The following is a 17,248-nucleotide window of genomic DNA, read 5'->3' on the forward strand; positions in this document are numbered from 1 at the left end:
TAGACTAATTTATTAACAATTTTGTTACAGGAGGCGGTCTGAGTGTCGTTAAAGTAGACGATGTTAATTTTGTAGACTTTTAGGTTATGCGTTGCTTGTTACGAAACATTTAGCCTGATATTGCAGTTTGTGTACTTTCTGGACGTAATGGCCGACCTCATAGTGAATTGTTTCTGTTATATTGTCCCACATTTTCCATCTCGACCGATTAACGTTCCAGGCTGACTCTTATACTACTTTCTGATTTAAAATTCTATCACGATTTCTTAGTTTTATATTTTTATTGAAGACTCTCCGATTCTGCTCTTAACCTTTGTTTTCAAACCATTTCGTCTGTTGGCAATCTTGATTTGATGTACTCAGTTATAATTAGTGATTTGAAATGAATTACATTCATTGGACTTTGTTTCGTCTGTACACATAATTTAGAAAGACGGCTCTTTGTCAGTTCAAACATTTATTTATCTTAACTTTGTACAGATGTTTTGACGTACTTTAATCTAGATTCGACGTTCTTCATGTCAACTGTAATTTACCAAGTTCTCTGCACTATGCAAATACGTAACTCTAACATCGTTAGCTGAAATCATTTCTCATTAGTATAAAATTCCATCGAGTAAAATTTGCTCCTGACTTTAAACTATGAAGACGTATAGAAGAGTGCAGATATATTTCCACGCATTCATGACTTGACGCTAGACTGAGGTGAGTAGTCAGCTTCACTCTCCGTCCGCTTTAGCCTCGGTACGCATTTGATAGGAGGCAGAGTGGGTTCCAGAGCTGGTCTGAACGCGGTAGCGAACACTTGAACCCCGGGCATCGAGCTATCCTGGCTTCGTAGTTCCGTACTGGGAAAATATAATGTCGGTCTCCTCTTTTTAAAATTCGAATCTTGTTAGTGGGCGTGTCAGCATTCATTATCAAGATTTTCCATTTATTTGTATGTATGTAACGACTCTGATTCAACTGCGGATATTGTATAGTATCAAATGAGATTTGTAGATAATAGTATGTATCGAACTGGAATGTGTTAGCCAGAAAATATTTGATAACCTATGCGACAGTTCTGTAATATTCCAAGTTTGCTAAAAATATCACACGACTTACGTGTGGGTCCTTGCTTATGTATTCATTTTAGAGAAGTTACAGTAGAGTTGCAACTAGGAAGGAAACTCTCAGAACAACATGTGGTACTTTTACGTTCATTGGATCTAATTCCGATATTTCGCCCACAGAATGTATTTATGTGTTCCGTATGATTCGCAGAGTAAAAATCTTTCTAATAGAGATCGTCTATGTTTTCCCTGAGATAGGAACTGAATATTTAAATATTGTTATATGACCTTCGTTCTTCGGAAGATTGACTCGCTGTTTGTTTATTGACTTTTCGTTGACAGCCTGTAATTTTAAATTTATTAAAGTGTCATCTGCTGGTCTCCGATTCTACAGATCCTTTGTCTTTAAGTTTCTTTATTAAAAACCTAATTAAAAGATAAGCATGCTTAAATGTAAACTAATGAAGGTTAATTCAAGTTTGGAGTGAGGGATGTTTTTTTTCAGGTACGTGCCTTACCGTGCTAGACGTAGGGGGCTGTTATTATTAAATATGCAATTATGAAATAGGCGGAGATAGGGAGACAAAACATACGAAAAATTGAAATGTGTAGAACAATGCATGAATAGTGTGAGATGAAAAGAAACACGTCAGTGGATATTTTCTTCTAACAGGAGGTGAGAGCTTTGAGTTAAGAGACTCAGTACGAATATTATTTAATTTCATTCTTTATATAAAGACGCTGTCAGGAGCTCAGACTATATAGCGTCGAATGGGCAAATGATTAATAAATGACGAATCGAAAAAGATATGGAAGAATGCTGTCTTGGCATCGTTTAAGGTAGTGTCCCGACATTTGTTGGGAGTGACTAAGGAAAACTGCAAATCCTCCCACAGGATAGCCAATTTTTGTGCCTGGATTTTAACCCGGGACTTTCTGCATACGAAGTAGGAGTGTTTTCTGCGTTTTTGCGTCTTCTGAAACGAACTGAAATGTTGAATTGGTCTCAGAACAATATAATGCTGCCTTTGTGTGTTCTTTGCGTGACGTTCGTAAAATCAGAGCATGATGGAGGGAGACTTTGTCCGCAGATTTTATCACCTAGACTACTAAAAGGATTTCCATTAAATCTGGTGGCGGGAGGTTTGGGTTTCAAAACATTATAAGGCAAATTTGATTTTGATTCATATCAGACCAATATCACGCTTACTATTAATGAAGTCCAAACTTTTTGTGGTTTCTTAAAAACGGTTTATAGCCTAATATAAACAATTTTATCCAACATTCAAATGTAGTTCTTTTTTAAATATGAAAAATTTATATTCGACTTTCTTCGGTGTGGTGGATATATAACGAAATTTAATTTCTGGCTGCAGGTGATTAGATCTTTGAGGCAAATTTGTACCTGCAATAAATTAACATCAAACCCAAGAATTACAAGGCGTACAATTTGAAATACTTCAGCTGTTTTGATTTCTAACTAGACCAGCAGGTCACTTTTTCTTACGTTGGTTATAGACTGGCCTAAATATTTCAGGTTTCAAGGTGTGCCACGTTACATAATATAAACATTGCAAATGTTTTCACCTGGAGCGAATGGTGTGATCATATATGGAAACCAGTTGTTTTAGCTGGCATGGTGGCCAGCGTGCAAGGCCATACGTTCCTCTGCGGTCAGAACGGCAGCTCAGGGACACTTGACGTAAACGTGTACGACAAACGAAGCGGGAGATGGCGGTTGTAGGTTGGTTAAACAGTGAGGCCTCGTCCATGGGTTGCAGGATCATCTTCGTGTAATCGCGTAACTTCAGATAATCGACGGACAGACAGATATATAAGCTTAGAATCTTTTGGCCAGTTATTGACAGTTATACAATTGTCTTTGCATTTTAATTATTTTCTTACAATTTTTGCTTAAACGTTCTTTTTATAGGAGTGTTAATTATTTATTTGCATTTTATTTAATATACTGTGGAATATTATTTTCATCCTTACTAACTCCGTGGAACGAAGCCATAGTTTTAGAAGCACATAATTATTCAGCTGGTCAATAAATTCTAAGCCTTTTAATGAAACTAAATTCTATTACCGTGTTTTCAAGAACCCACCACTGGTCCGTATCGTGAGGCAGATGAATCCAATCCACTTCCTCTTGTACGAACCCGTAGCTTATCGAGTTTTGTATCTGACTGGCTTTAATTTAATGCAGTTTAAAGGACTCGCAAAGGCCCAGCGTATGGGTCTCTTGTAAGATATATTGCAACGTTACCCTTTATTCTACACCCAATATTACTAAGTGGTCTATTGTCTTCTTTATGTTTTTTTTGTACGAACGTAAACTGTAATATTTTTTTGAAATTCTGTGTGTGAGGAACAATTTTGTTGCTGCGAAACATTCAATTTCTTTGGCGTTTATAGTGAAGTTTCCGAAAACGCAATTTGTTTCAGACGGTTTTGTTAAGCGGAACTGTCGTGCCATGTTTTGGTGTTGCCAGTCTTCATTATGGAGACGTTTTGCAGCCTGCAGGGAAGCAGTTGGCTGTCATCTTCGAGAGTGAAGGCAACCAGCGCATTACGTTGTCTTGGGATCGCTTGCACAAATGGAGAATTGAGTTTAGCCTTCTTCGTGCGTTTGTTTATGGAGTGGAGAGAGGCTCTGTGTAATATAAGCTAATAGGGTATTACATTTCGGTGCTTTCAAATTATGAACGTAGGATTAATTATAAGATTATGCAATTATCAGAACTTAAACTTTTTAAATACGATATATTATTGAGATAAATATGAGCTTAATATTGTGAGATTTTAGGCTGTCACGGCGAATATGAAAAATGGTGTTGTTATGCCTCCTATTCTGGTAGAAGGTTTTCATCATTTAAGAGGTACTTGCTGCCTCAATCATCAGCGCTGTCGATTTATATAGGTGGTCGTTTAAAATTTGCGAAAGAATGTTGTCTTACTGTGCAACATTTTACCTGTAGTGTGATTAACTGAAAACGATAGATTTTTTGTTTGCAATAATCGAATATCAAGGTCCCTTTTTGTACAGATTAGTAACGCGTCTGTAAAATAAATGTAGGCCCTATGCCGTTGGATTAACGCTTTAAATCGTCAGTGTTCTTAATTTATCTTATTTTGTCGTTCGATGTGAAATTGAAAAGACACGACGAAAAGGCTACATCATTTTAAGAGTGCGTCAGGGAAAAGTTATTTTGCTGCATTATGTAATTATTTATTTCGCTTATTTATAGCTCTTTCACACCAGTTCGTTAATTTATCAACTGTAGACTATAGAAAAGGATGCTTTTGATAAGATGATAGTCGATAAGCCAATCGAGAAATTCTCATGCGAAACGGTTTTTAGCTAATATCAACTTAGGAGCTTTTGAGGTTATAGTTACCAAATTAAATTAATCCATGGAAGATGTGGTAAAATATATTAGTCACGCAACTTCTTGTTAGGGCAGCAGAGATGATTATACCCTCCTGAAAGTTTCATTTTATCCTAGACAAAGATTATATTTCAAGCTTATTTCCTCTCAGCGGGAGGCCACGCCTCGACTGCTGTATTTCAACGCGTTGTTTAGTGGCCCACGTCTTAGACATCGTATAAATTTTGTTACCAGAAAGCGTGTTTTCTTACAATGTAACCGGATATCCAGGGAATAGAACTGATAGCCTCTGGGCTAGTTAAGAAATTACCCGTCTATTATGGAACCACATTCATTACTGTCTCTACCTGAGCCCGCAGCTGGTTTCTGTCTTGAGCCATATGAGTCCACTCCACATCTTCAGCCACTATTTTTTTAATTTTCATTTTAACCGTAAATGTCCTGGCTGCTACAACAACCAGAAAGTCTTCATTTTGTATTTAAGGGTTTTGTATGGTTCATGCTCCTTGTATCCAGCCTTTATTTCCTTGAAGAGAGTGGTATTTTTAATGGAGAAGAGTTGTCTTTCCTTTGCTTTGTGGGCTGAAGAAAGCGGTCTCTTCCCGTAATGACATTTCTCATGCACTTTTCTCTCTTCAGTGCTACTGTAGCTAAAGGTAGCGAGTAAAGTAATGTTTTGATGCAAACCTCTTATGGCGAGTGCTGAAAGCAATTTAGGAATTTTTAGTTTCAGAATGATCTGTGCCTTTTGTTGGTAACTATATGTACCACGTGCTTAAACAAACAGTTATTGATATGATGGCCTGGATTCTTTGTCCGACAGGGGCAGAATCTTTATCCACATCGGCTGTGGGGCGCTTTCAACATCCAATCGGTCCTGGTATTGTTTCCTTGGAGTTAAAGCGGGTAGAGTGTGAAGCTGACTATATCCACCTAATAGGAAAGTTATAAGTGCATGGGGCTTACATCTTTACGATATGATACTTGTGCAAAGGGACAGTTTGTGTTTCGTCCATAAGACAGTATGAACGAATAGACTTTTTAAATTTTGCATGTTTGTGCATGGGTCGTGTTATTGTGGTTTAAGATCAACAAGGCGTGGTCCTTGTTAAAGTACCAGGAACCTTTTACCTCAGATTTAATTGTGTACGAAAATTTTGATCTTGCTTCGAATTCCGGATTGTGATGAATTAGTGGAAGGTTTCTGTTTTCATGTATAATTGACGTGTTTTTGAAACGAGCTTGTAATTACCTTGGAAACCGTACAACTCATATGTAAACAGCTGGGGGAGCCGCAGTCAGGCGATCTGCAAACACAAGTACAACGTTCGCCGTGCATGGCTGCAACACGCTGCACTCAGCTGACTGCCTGCCTGCAAGCTCTGTGGCGCACTGAAGCGACGAAGTAGGGCGGTATCGCACTAGGATGCCATGGCAGCGACACCAACAGCGATGCCATGGCGTCCAGCTGCCAGAAAAAAGACGCCAGTCGAGCGAACAGATGGATAAACATTATGAGATCACGAAATGAAGGGCTATTAGCAAGGAGAAATGTCCACTTTTATCACTTTTGAGAAAATGAGATTTACCTTAATGAAAACTACATACCTGGAGTGAATTTCAATTCTGTAACAAAGAAATAAGTAAAAAAAAAAAATTCTCCATACACACACTTTGCACGTCCATACCATTATTTAATTTGAAATATTTCAGTTCTTGCAAATTACATGTAATATTACATGAACAAACTTTATTTAATAAAATATTATAAAAGCAAGTTTCTTCTTAATTCACGTTATTTGTGATATATAGATTGCTAAACAAAAAAACTTATAAATCCAAGTTGCCATATTGGAAAGCGGCCCCACAAATAAAGCCATAGAAACACTTCTTAGCTAATTCTTTCTTTTCTACTGTAAATAAATCTCCTCCAAATATTGCCACAAGTTCTTCCCAGTTTCTTTTTTTCAAGTCCCGGTTTGCGTATTCAATAGCAGATGAATCCCATAGTGATGGCCGGGACTGAATTTCAATTATCAATCTTTCGGTGTCGAAATTATCCATGTTTGGAAGAAACAGAAATACACACAAGCACATTCACGCACGGACGTCAATGGACTGGCCAGACTGTCATGTGATGTTGATTTGGCCTTGGCCGTGGCAGCGATGCCAGTAGCATTTGGACTAGGCATCTTGGTTGGCAGCGATGCCAAGTTGGAAGCGCTGCCAGACGGATGCCAGGTGCGATATATGACTACTAAATTAATGCATTGAGTTTGGCCGAGATGCTGGCAGCTGCGCCATGGCCTCCCGTTGGCATCCTAGATACCGCCCGTACTGTGGACTGGTTACATGGTGTCCCACGAGCCAGATTAGGGTGATCGTAGTAAAATGGGACTCACTATAAAAATGATATTGTTGTGACGTATAAATTTTGTGTGGTACAAGTTTTGACACGGCGAATAAACAAAACTACCTTTATTATAAAACCATCCTAGTGCTGGGTCAAAGATGAAGCCCTGTCTTAGAACCGAGTGTATTATGATGTGCTGCTTGGCCAGGGTTGTCGTACACCTTTGGGGTGCGCGCGGAGGGGGTTAATGGATAAGCATGGAGCAGTAATTGAATGATGATTAACAGGAGAAAGCGAAGTTGAGGATAAGAACTTTCACCAGTGCCGATTCGTCCACCACGAATCTCACGTGAAGTCACCCGAGATTGAACTCTGGCGTCCGCGATGTTATTTGTGTCATATTCGTGGTACACGCTGACTGATTAACTAAATATATATAAAAAAGTAAAGTTTGTCCCACTATACGCCATGTAGGCGTTTGGGGTGAGAGGAGGTATAGCTCCTTCCTTCCTTGAACTCGGCACTAGATGGGGGTGAGTGGTCAGCATCACCCCCGGCCGGCTTTACCCCCGGGAAAGAACCCCGGTACCCATTGTAGAGGAGGCTGCGTGGGCCCCAGAGCCGGTCTGGACGCAGAGGCTAGAGGAAAAAATCTTCTGCCCCCGTCGGGGATCGAACCCCGGCCGTCCAGCCCATAGCTAGTCACTATACTGACTGAGCTATCCCGGCTCATAAATATATATGCATGTACCACATTAAATATAACAGCCTAATAAGGCAATGATGATGATAATAATAACAATAACAACCTATAAGATTCATTTTTATAGACATAAAATTGTTATTTTAAGTGGAGACAACTTCATACGAAAAAATCAAGGGATTTGTTTATTTATTTATCATTGTAACAAAACCAAAGATGTCCAGGCAACACCTCTAATTCCAGAGTCCGCCTTACCCAGTTACGTCAGACAAATTAAGGCAAATCTATTTACCTGAGATCCGTAATCGTGTAGCTTTCCGTCTCCTTTTAGGTCTTCCAATTGGATTCTTTCCGATACATGTTTCCACGAACATCCTAATCCGTGTCTTCTTTTACCACCCAAAACCAATTAAATGAAAGTACCATCTTGACAACATGAGCCGGGATAGCTCAGTGAGTATAGTGACTAGCTACGGGCTGGACGACCGGGGTTCGATCCCCGACGGGGGCAGAGGATTTTTCCTCTAGCCTCTGCGTCCAGGCCGGCTCTGGGGCCCACCCAGCCTCTTCTACAATGGGTACCGGGGTCCTTTCCCGGGGGTTAAGCCGGCCGGGGCGTGATGCTGACCACTCACCCCCATCTAGTGCCGAGGTCAAGGAAAATGGGAGCTATACCTCCACTCACCCCAAGCGCCTACATGGCGTATAGTGGGACAAACTTTACTTTTTACCATCTTGACAACGCGTTCTGCCTGTGTAAATAACAGCTCGTTTGTAAATGACTTACGCAAATAGAAATATGCGATAGCGTAACAAATTTTGATTTGGTGTAATTTTCATATACTTCAGAAAAGTATATTGACATTTCGTTTCCATGGAGAGATTTCAGGTTCTGACAGCAGCGAATGTGAAGATGACTACCATCTGAGATGTTGCGTCGTGTAGTCTGGTAAAATTTTACCGACGTTGGAGGCATTATGCATCTTTGAAACATCGGTACACTTCTACCGTACTACACGGAGGAGCATTGTTTCGTGTCTGTGGTCTCATAACAAGCAACGTTCATAAACCATCAGATGCTCACAAAGTGTCTGAATAATAATTTATGACTCGAGCACTTCTCTGTGGTAGCGAAAATTAAATGCTCAGGGTAACGCATGCAGCTAGAATTATATATAACAGCTGAAGTTAAATTGAGTTTGGTGGTTCGTAAAATAACCCAGAATATGGTGCAAGACCTGATTATTTTAACCAACGTTAAACAATATTTTAAAACATAAAATACCAACTAAATCTTTGCGCAGGCAGAATGTAGACAGAGACGTCCCTAAAATCATAATTATTTTAAGGTTGGTTAACAAATGCGTGTACTGGGTATGGATAATAATCTGTAGGTACACTCCGTCATTCGAGAATGGGAAAACCACGTAGGAAGAATGAGTTCATAAGAGTTTTTTTTACTAGATGCTGCCTTGGAGCATGTGATTTCGGAGGACAGACTTGAACTCTCGTGAAATTAATTAGCCTAAAAGTATAGGTATGATGTAAAATAATTAAATATGTGGTGAGACATGGAACTTGATTATATTAAAGTTAATTTGGGATTATTTCATCAGAGTAGATGAAGCACGAGTACTCCTGATCCGTTTCACCACAAACGATTACTGGTGATGAAATGAATAATTATCGATACGAGACGAAACAAAATGTCCACTATCAAACTCCTGGTGTCAACGAGCCATCCGAAGCGGAGACTTAATGTGAAAGTGGTTTTCAGTATTTTGCCATGAAGCCTCTCGTCATTGTTTTGCATGTCAGATTTTGTTTATATTTTAATCAGATTTGCGACGTTTGAGAACTACAGAAATATGATATTTAATTATCAGCGTGCAAAAAACTGACGTCTCAAGGTGTTGTTTGTGTTGGAGTGTTGTATATTAGGTAGCGTGGTCTCGGAAGCGGTTTGTATGTTTCGTTCTTGTTATTCTGAATTATAACCGGTAAAAGAAGAAGCCGCCAAAGTCGAGTGATTTTATTGGAAAACTTTTTGGATATAAAAATTGCTGTCTTCTGGGTTGTTGCGCCGTGTAGTCTAACATTCATCGCCCTGTTGACCTCTGAAACGTTGGTGGAAATCTACCAGACTACACGGCGCAACAACCCAGAAGACAGAAATCTTCATACTCATCGCCCTGATGACGGAGGCAGTATGACCCCTGAAACGTTGGTAAACATCGACCAGACTACACGGCGCAACAACCCAGAAGACAGAAATCTTCATACTAAGAATCGCCATGATGATGGAGGCAGTATGACCTCTGAAACGTTGGTGGAAATCTACCAGACTACACGGCGCAACAACCCAGAAGACAGAAATCTTCATACTCATCGCCCTGATGACGGAGGCAGTATGACCCCTGAAACGTTGGTAAACATCGACCAGACTACACGGCGCAACAACCCAGAAGACAGAAATCTTCATACTAAGAATCGCCATGATGATGGAGGCAGTATGACCTCTGAAACGTTGGTGGAAATCTACCAGACTACACGGCGCAACAACCCAGAAGACAGAAATCTTCATACTCATCGCCCTGATGACGGAGGCAGTATGACCCCTGAAACGTTGGTAAACATCGACCAGACTACACGGCGCAACAACCCAGAAGACAGAAATCTTCATACTAAGAATCGCCCTGATGATGGAGGCAGTATGACCCCTGAAACGTTGGTAAACATCGACCAGACTACACAGCGCAACAACCCAGAAGACAGAAATCTTCATACTCATCGCCCTGATGACGGAGGCAGTATGACCTTCGAAACGTTGGTTAACATCGACCACACTACACAGCGCAACAACCCAGAAGACGGAAATCTTCATACTCATCGTCCTGATGACGGAGGCAGTATGACCTTCGAAACGTTGGTAAACATCTACCAGACTACACAGCGCAACAACCCAGAAGACGGAAATCTTCATACTCATCGTCCTGATGACGGAGGCAGTATGACCTTCGAAACGTTGGTTAACATCGACCACACTACACAGCGCAACAACCCAGAAGACGGAAATCTTCATACTCATCGCCCTGTTGACGGAGGCAGTATGACCTCCGAAACGTTGGTTAACATCTACCAGACTACACAGCGCAACAACCCAGAAGACGGAAATCTTCATACTCATCGCCCTGATGACGGAGGCAGTATGACCTTCGAAACGTTGGTTAACATCGACCACACTACACAGCGCAACAACCCAGGAGACGGAAATCTTCATACTCATCGCCCTGTTGACGGAGGCAGTATGACCTCCGAAACGTTGGTTAACATCTACCAGACTACACAGCGCAACAACCCAGAAGACGGAAATCTTCATACTCACCGCTGTGAAAACCTCAAATCTTACATGGATGGATATAAGTAAACTGACGTGGAAACAAAATTTAACTGCTGTTTGTGACGCCTCCCACTTTTACGTGTCTGTCGGGATCAGTACTAAGCAAATATTAAGTATTTCTTCTCCTTTCTCATTTATCTTGCCTGTTTTTATTCTCAATTATTTTTGAAACTGTGAATCCTGAGATATTTGGTAGGACTCGTTTGGACGGATAAATCAGCCCACTCCAAGCTTTTTACCTTCCCAGAATTTTAGGCCAGTAGGCCTGTGTAATAACTATAAAGCCACTTCCACGAGTCTCTGTGTTATTGTTCCGATGTAAGTAGAATCACGTGTCTTTTTACAATAAATTAGTTATTCAGTGGACTAATGTTAAGTAGGCGTACTGGAAATCGGGGCCCTGAAACTGGCCATAATGACTGCCTATTCTTATGGTTTTCTTCAGCCCCTCCATGAAAATGCGGGCTAGTACCTTAAATGAAGTCAGGAATACTTCTATATCCTTCCCAATTCGCTGTTTTATTTCATTCTGTCATTTGAAAACACGTGGTTTGAGCTGCTGAGAGCGTTGTTAAATAAATCAGTGATTAATTAAACTTTTACTAGCTCACGTTCAGATTGTCGTTAAATAAGATCAGTCAATACGAGCCTTTAGAACGAGGGCCATATGTCGCTTTTACGTGTCATTACCCTTCCCCAAACTTTACGATTTTGGGGTAAGGTAAATTTTATGTGAACACTAAATCAGTTTGAAATTACATCCTTCCGTACTCTTCTACTTTGGCGTGATTGAATTTGGTCGAGTTGTGTCAGATTTGCTATACAGAATGATGGACATAGTATAGGAAGTGACGTTACTCAAATATCGACCAATATTGCATCATATCAATCAGGAAACTGGGATTGAGTGTAACATGTATGATACAGCTGAACGCGTGACCCATTCTTCATATTTCATAAACACCATCCATCTTTTTTTAATCTCATGTTACTCAGGAGCAGACCACTTCTGAATTTAAATTCATGGCTGCTGCTATCTATGAATTTTCGCAGCCTGAAAAGGTAACTACTGTCTTGTTTGATTTGAAGCTTTCACGATGACGAAGTATAATGAATTGTACTCGAGCTACCAGCCGACGAGAACGAAGATGGTTCTCGAAACATTGTTTTCTCCATTCAACCACCTGACACGGCTGGTAACCCAACAATTCATTAGAACTATTGTCATGTAACAAGAGTGGTTTATGTATTTTAAAAACGAATTATGTGTTATTTTGTAGGCTGTTAGCTTTGATTTCCGTATTACAAAGCTTTCTATTCGTGCTGTTTGTGTAAATAACGCTGCATCATCTGTGAAAGATTAGCGTTGTTGTAAATCTTTGGCCTCGTAATCTTTCCGCTTCAGAATGCTTGACGTTTAATAGGTCTTCAGTGTAGTCTCAGAACGAGGTAGCACACCAGTAAACGCGCTCTGAGATACTTGGTTCAAATTCTGGTAGGTGATCAGCTATCCTGACTGTTGATTTTGATGTTTTTTTCTCAACCTTTCTCTGACTAAAGAAAACCACGAGAATAGACTGATCAGGATTGTCGAATGACACACTGTCCGTCTAGTTTAAGAAAGAAACGAGGAATATGCTCCGAAAACAGTTTGGATAGCCGGTTCTCGGTCGGGGTTCGAACCAGGTATATATAGAATGCGAATCGTGTACGTTAGCCTTGTGCTAACCAGGCCCTCGGTTGGCTTCATAAAATTTAGGCAGCATTTTTTGTTCTTTCTTAAATATTTGGAACAAAAAACTTTGAATAGTAGATTCCTGTGCAGAAAAGATTGATTGCTCATGGTTGTTGTATGACCTGAACACTGTACTGAGGAGCGGATTGATTTTGAAAAGTGGAAGTTGGTGTTTTCGGACCAAACTTATATTCGCCTGACACTTTTCATTGTCGATTCCTCATTAACAGATAGGCACGATCCCTGTTATGAGTTAATTTTATTCATTCCATGCTAATAACGCATACAAATTAGTGCGTTACATGAAATTTTAGATCTATATTAGTTATATGTTAGTCTGCTGTCTTTATTTTATAAGAAACGCCAGGTTTATCGTAGCCTATAATTCTGTCTTTGTTCGACTATCGATGTGTGTGTGTGTGTCGGTGTGTTTGACCTACAAACGGTGATTTAGAGGCAATTTAATGATTGTAATTACACCAACCATTAGAACCTGATCCCATCAAATACCACCCGCGATTCACAGTTCGTAATTTTCTGGCAGCTATACCAACGTACTGGCTGTGGATATCCCAAGAGAAGATAAAGTCTAGTTAACACTCTAATGTTAACTCCTTCAGAAGTAGTTTTATGTAAAATGTTAGGTGGGAAATAAATACTGCAAAGGATAGCCCATATTTGTTGAGACTAAGAAAGGATTTGTTCTAGAAGTTAGTACAGGTAAAGCTAAATACTGTCAAGGGAGTTTTGTTTGTGAACGACAAACTAGCAATAGTGTCGAAATAAACGGTAGTTATCTGATTTGGTTATGATACTGGCATATATATAGGGACGAACTGAAAACAACCACGGAACTCCCGTCATTTGGAAAACATGACCTGAAATTCAGTCGGACAAATGACTCGTTGCAAAGTCGAGTTGAGATGAGATCAGTTTTAATTCAAAGTTCTTACCTAATTTCCGAACCACATTTCCTATTACGGCGTACGCTTGAATGATAAGAAGTCACAGCTTGTGCCACTGTAAGAACAACGGAACGTTGCGAACGATTCACCTCACCTGTTTCTTCATTAGTACTCTATTTACTTGCTGGTGGCAGCACTAGTGTGGCGGGGTAAGAGGACGACTTCCAAAGTGAATTTTATAAACTACATGTGTAAAATGTTTTCTTTTATAAACCTTCGCAAGTATCAGATGAAACGAGCATTACGTGAGGAATGGGAAGAATTAAATACCTTGATTTGGGTATGTATCGATTAATTCCTGTAATAGTTATCCAGTAAACAGTGTGTAATTCAGATGCACTTCTTTATCTGCGGCCGAATGACTTTTTTAACCTAAGTTTTGCTGCCTAATAAATTAATTTTGCGTACTAAATATTTTCTCTCGGTTGTATTGTTCTGTATAAAATTTGAACGTGCATGTGATATTCGTCACTTTATTCAGTCATAGCGTTTAAAAAATAGCATTGGCTGCCGTGTAGAACTGAGGTTAGGATTTGTCCGCTGTATCTGCCGTCCGCACCCAGTACGTGTTTATGGGTTTGTGCTTCGGTGTTATGACATCTCTATCTTTACCTCGCGCTGCGTTCGGTACATAGAATGCCTTGTAGTAAGTGTAAGGTGATTATTGGGGATTTATAAGGTGTAATAGGCCAAGAAGAGGTGGTAGTCTATTTAAATCAGACATTTAGAATGCCGTAGTTTGTCAGTTTTATGAATATTTCTGCAGTAATATGTTTGTATGGGTCACCGGAACAGAGGTAAAACAATTTGATACATTTCATCCGGTCAAAATATCAAATACATCGTTGCTTTAACATAAATATGGAAAGTTTAAGGTCAGTTTGAAGAGCGTAATTGTTGGTCTCTTGCCTGTTGTTAACAGTGGATAACATTGAAAGATAATTATCCTGTAAATGTTGGTAATGGTTCTATGTTTGCGTCGATTGAGCCGTCGGCGTCGTAGGAGGACGCTACGTAGTATGTAACTGTATGGTAGGTGGTGGTAGTGTACATGTTGGCGGTTGGCTCGGCTCGGCGCAGGAGGTTCGTTCGTTTTAAGGGATGTGTATCGATTGTGAACTTTTACGTTTTCCTGTAGATGGCAAATGCGTTCTCGAGCAGTTATACTGATGGTCGCTAGGTGGCAGCGAATACTATGTTCAAAATTATTTTCCCAGAGGAAAAGTACAGCATTTTCGTTCCAATATTTCAAATTAGAAATTCTTTCACTCTTCTCAGTGCACAGGCTAAAGATTTTTATTTCCGAAAATGACGAGGACATGTGAGGTTTCAGGTTCTTATGACAGTAAAACCGGCTTGACGAGTGTTTTTGTAAAGTATCAAGTTTAAACAGTGACATTGAAAAACGCATGAGAAGTACTTTGAGACTAATTTATCTTTTTCAATCAAATATTGTGTTGTCATGGCCCGTTTTAGTGTTTGAACCAGGTAAAGGTGTTTAATGAAAGTTATGTCATGTATGTTTACCGGAGTGCCTGTTTACTGATAATACAGATTTGATGGAGGCTTTGACGATGTTAATCTTCTAGGCTTTATACTGAGACTTTTCTGTGGAGAGTACTGAAATAAGGGTTTCAGATGCCACTGCAAATTCTGTTCTTTGAAATTATTGCTACACATTCTGGCTGTTGCTAGTTGATGTTGTCTTTTCTCTTACATAAATGCACCCATTGCTGCCATCTTTTGAAAGTGTCGATGTGACTCACTGCCCGGAAAAGCATTGCTGTTTGTTTTCGATTTCTGTTCTCGCTGTTATTACAGCAGTATTTTACACGAATTTGCATTCCCGGTATTTCCGTCAGCCGTACGTCTTCATAGCTTAGTGCTTGTTCACTTATGAAGATTTCTGTCTTCTGGGTTATTGCGCTGTGTAGTCTGGTCGATGTTAACCAACGTTTCAGAGGTCATACTGCCTCCGTCATCAGGGCCTGATGACGGAGGCAGTATGACCTCTGAAACGTTGGTTAACATCGACCAGACTACACAGCGCAATAACCCAGAAGACAGAAATCTTCATATTCACCGCTGTGAGAACCTCAAGTCTTACATTGTTCACTTATGTCTACAGTTTCTTGACACTAACCGGCGCGTAGTTGAGTTCGCGTTTTTAATGCAATTGACCGACAGCAGAGATCTGGAGAGTACAGTCACGAATAAAATACAACACAACAAAAAATCTAGTAAATGAATCACAAAATAGAATGATATAAGTTTGTGTTTCTGTTTAGAATAATGAATGGGAAGGGATATTAATGGAACAGGTCGTGGCCTAATTCAAGGCAGTCGTGAAAGGGTGGGCTGAGGAAAACCACGAAATCCGGTCTTTAGTCGAGATTGACTCGCGGTATCTTCCGGATATGGTGGAATGCAAACCACTGTGCAGCGACTATCAGTATGAAGTTTTATGAATTGCTCTCACGTCTAATCCTGGAAGCATAAGACCTCAGTGAGGCATAGAATATGTTCACATACAAACTCAGGACGACTTCTAGAAGTCAGTTGTCAATAGAAAGGAAATTATCCAGTGTTATCTTCTGACTGCGTTCTAACTTTGCCAGTACAACTGCAGACGTATGTCGGTAAATGTTTTGAGAGCGAAAGAGACAGATGTAACCAGTCTCTTTGTTGTATTATTATTGTAATTACTACTATCGATACTACAGATTATTATGTGAACCAGAAAACGGACATATCTCCATTTTAATTGGTTGGGCGAATGAAACTAGGAACTTCAGAAAGGACGCCCATTTTTTTTTCATTCTGGGTGTTTTTATACGAAATACGACATATGAAAGTTGTCTTTAATTATGACTCGTTTAAAATAAAAGTGTATAATGTTTATATTGCACTTCCAACATACGTTTGGCGCCGCTAGTAACATGGGCTTCTGAGTGCTGTTTTTTTTAAATTTGTCCTCTCAAGTAATTTTTATATGCCTACCGCCACGGTGGTCTAGTGGTTAGAACGCTGGCCTTGTAATCCTGGGGTCTCGGGTTCGATTCCCGGCTGTGCCCGAATTTATAACTTGTGTTGGGCAAGGCCGTGGTCTAGGCAACACGGAGTTTTCCTCCGTGGCATCCCAACAATTACTCCATTCACACACAGAAGAAGGCAATGGCAAACCACTTCTGGATCATCTGCCAAGAACGTATATGAACAGGTCCCAGTCCGAGAAAAGGATGGAAGGATCCTGTTCATATGGACCTGTCGTCAGGCAGAACACTAAATAATAATAATAACTGCTCGGTGGAGGCCGGGATAGGTTTGGTTTGGTTTGGGGGAGGGGCTTCTCATTTCCTCTGCCAGAGATTAATAAGGTTTAGAGCCTTCTGAACTATTCGAACGATTTGGGCTTGGCGATTACTACAATTTCACACAATCTTAAAAAAAAAATAAAGCTGATTAACAGAATTCTAGAATTCTCCAGATTTCCGAATCACGCTAATCTATCTCGCAGTCGCATCCTCCCCGGTTCAATTCTGGATGCTGATGTTAATTCGGCGTGTGTCTGTGCCATTGTCATTTCTGAAGGAGTAATGAGAGAGAATTAAGTCTCGCTTAACGGAGACATTCACACATCCTGAT

The 17,248-nt window shown here is 40.0% G+C and overlaps 1 protein-coding gene across 25 annotated transcripts in view; it reads left to right on the top strand.

Moving 5' to 3' along the window:
* Positions 1 to 17,248, top strand: part of Rbfox1 (RNA-binding Fox protein 1) — a 351,925-nt gene that overhangs the window by 191,721 nt on the left and 142,956 nt on the right. The window contains exon 1 of one of the 25 annotated variants that reach the window (XM_022077900.2): positions 5,295 to 5,353. The exons of the other annotated variants lie outside the window; for them this stretch is intronic. The gene's annotated coding sequence lies outside the window, so the exon portion shown is untranslated. Of the gene's footprint in view, positions 1 to 5,294; positions 5,354 to 17,248 lie in introns of those variants that run through there. 25 annotated transcript variants of the gene reach the window in all.

This window comes from Zootermopsis nevadensis, unplaced genomic scaffold, assembly GCF_977971745.1.
Source record: "Zootermopsis nevadensis isolate Lab colony 2312 unplaced genomic scaffold, Znev_1.0 Znev_ptg000019l, whole genome shotgun sequence".
Classification (NCBI taxonomy): domain Eukaryota; kingdom Metazoa; phylum Arthropoda; class Insecta; order Blattodea; family Termopsidae; genus Zootermopsis; species Zootermopsis nevadensis.